This window comes from Tupaia chinensis, unplaced genomic scaffold (assembly GCF_000334495.1).
Source record: "Tupaia chinensis unplaced genomic scaffold, TupChi_1.0 Scaffold000197_1, whole genome shotgun sequence".
Classification (NCBI taxonomy): domain Eukaryota; kingdom Metazoa; phylum Chordata; class Mammalia; order Scandentia; family Tupaiidae; genus Tupaia; species Tupaia belangeri.
The window spans coordinates 7,350,758-7,353,729 of NW_006159672.1; positions in this window are offsets into that span (position 1 = coordinate 7,350,758).

The following is a 2,972-nucleotide window of genomic DNA, read 5'->3' on the forward strand; positions in this document are numbered from 1 at the left end:
AAAAAAAAAAAAAAAAAAAAACAACTTGGTCATGACATACCCTGTATCCCTAAGGAATCTCAGATTTGAAAAGGGAATCAAAGTGTTGACTGGCCTTACAAAGCCACAGATGTGCCTGGTGAGGTGCATGTGGCTATTCAGAGTGTAGGTTGGGGCTCCCTCCATCCTCCTTGCTGACCTGAGCTCCCTTTGTAAAATGGCTACTGGAGCCTTGTCCAGCATATTGTTCAACACAAAGTAGATCTGGCCCCTTGTAAATTGAGGTTGGAATTGGGTTTGGAGCTTAAATGGCCCAGGCTTCGAGAATGATACTGGTAAACACCTGATAAGGGCAGGTTGTTTCCTCTTTTTCATCACAGTCTTTACTTTCAGCACTTTCCACTTTTTTTTTGGAGAGGTTTTTGCTATAGGGTGCAGTGCGCTCGCCAGACAGAGACAGAGAGACAGAAAGCGAGAAATCATCCCCCAGGAGGGATGGCCACGCCACAGTCCCTTCTCCTCCATTCTCCTAATGGGATCTTGGGCATGCACACACATGCTCCCGGCATGAGTTTTAAGCTGGGTCCAGGACATGAACCACAGTCGACTACATGGGAGTCTAGTGACATAGCCATTACACTAACTGCTGGTCCCAGCACTTTGCACTTCAAGAACTGGCGTTGATGAGGCAAACAGGTAGTGTGGTGGTTAAGGTACTGGACTCCCACATGGCCAACTATGGTTCACATCCTGGACCTGGCAGCTTGCTTTCTCACCTACTCTCTCTGCTGAGCACATGTGCCTTGTAGCAAATTTAAAAAATAATGGTGATAAATAAAGTTAATTCTTTAAAAAGCAAAAGCTAGTGTTGATTCCCCTTTAAAAATCCGTTATACAGGGGCCAGCAGATGGCATAGTGGTTACATCGCTGGGCTCCTACATGGTCAACTTCAGTTTCATTCCTTGACCTGGTGGTTTGAAACTCACGCTGGGCTCATGTGCATGTGTGCCCAAGATCCTAGGAGGAGAATGGATGAGAAGGGGCTGCAAATAGCCATCTACCCTGGGGGGTGATGTCTCACTTTCCCTCTCATTGTCTCTGCTGCTCTCCAGTGAGCGCACATACCCCAAGACAAAAAAACTCTACAAAAAATCCAATCCATCATACATTTTCATTTTTCTAGGAAACCATAAAACTTGGTCTGATAAATATTAACAATAAATTTATTGTCTTTGCAACTTCTGGAAGATTTTAATTTGAGTAGAAGGACCTAGTAAAGTTGGTAGTGACTGGGGTGGTTTTCCATAGAACAGCAAAACAACGGGACTGCGGAGAATAACTGTTTCCTTCCCTACTGCAAGCCAAGAGGATCTCAGCCCAGAACCATCAACTCCCGTCATTACAGGGAGGTCTTGGAATTCTCCTCTTAGGGTGGCTCTTGTCCTCATGCCTCTTCCTCCTCTCCAGCTGGAAGGCAGGAGCAGGACAAGGCAGGAGGGATTTGCCGTACCCTCTGCTGGGGCCCCCACAGGACCATTCTGTGACTCCAGCCTTGTGCTTCTGTGACCTTAGCTGCAGCCACCCGGAACACATCCCGCAGGGTATTCATAACAAAGCTAAGCCCCAAAGAGTCCTAGTCCTGAGTTACAGTGTTTGAGGATATATAGGGTAGCCCCTTAAAATGGGTCAGACATTTTATTTCCTTTCCTTCCTCAAGCCTCCAGTAAAGGCAGCTGGTGCCCGATTAGTAAATACACTGGACACGTTTGGAAGAAGCTGCAGAGGATGACCAGTGGGTCCCTAGCCGTCCTAGCCCAGTTTACAGCAAGGCGTTTGGGACTAGCCCAGATCCTGAGACTACCAGAGCTGCCAGTCCTCCTAAGGGAAGCAGAGCGCCGAGCACAGCCGGGCAATTCCTCCCCTTCGCCCTCTCCCAGACACCCGCCAGCAGGGGGCGCGGGTTAATTCTGGGTCCTCTGGCTACCCTAGAGCCCAACAGCTGCGGGTCAGATCCGGCGCGACTCCGTGCCTCGCTCCGCTCTGTCCCGGGGAAGAAGCCAAGCATTGAGACTAAGGCCGGTCAATGAACACCGCACGCTACAAGGCAGGTCTGCGGGCCCTCCGGATGCATGGGGCCCTCGCTGCAGGGTCTGTGGGGATCCACCCGACCTTCGACACCCCCACGCGCCCACAGGCACAGCTCCCACTGAGAGGGCTCCAACAGAGATAGTGTCCACTGAGACAGCGCTTTGCCCTGGGCTCCCTAAATACTGTTTTTCAAACAAATGAAAAAGTCTCTAAAATGAGCGTAGAACTTTCCATTCTGTCAGGAAGGCAAGGTATCTAGTGAGAATTACAGGAATTAAGCCATCCTGGCATCAAACTATGATTTTAATTTCTTTGAGAATTAGTTTCTGCCAGTCCCAGTTTACTAAAATTCTGTGTCGACATGGTTACCTGGAGAAAACAGGCGTCAGCTCTAGAGGCAAGTCGACAGAATGAACCTCCAAATACTTTATTGGCTGCTTTGTACAAAATAGGAAGGTGTATTTTGGTCCCTTTTGAGGACACTGGATGATATTATTTACTGACGTTCAGGGAACACTTTAGTACAAAGGCGATTTGTAAAAGCAGTTTTTAAATATCTGTAAGATACCCACAAACAGGCTTCAAGTATCAATTATAACACTGTGTTTACAACATTAAAAACAACGAGACGCTGAACCAGAAGCAGTTCAGTGCGTGAGGTCTGGTTCAGTGAGCTAGGCCTGGGCGCTGCTCGACTCCAGGCTTTGGGACCGGGTTGGCTGCATCTGTCCTGTGGGCCTGTGTGTTAACACCTCCCACCCTGAGCCACTCCCCGACGGACGGACCCTCAGTCCCAAGGTCTCACCTTGGGCGTGTATCCAGGCCATCCTAAGACAGATAGTACATGCCATAGGCGGCTAACGGCCCTGCAAGGAGGGCAGGCACCGGCCGGCGCGGGGGCGCC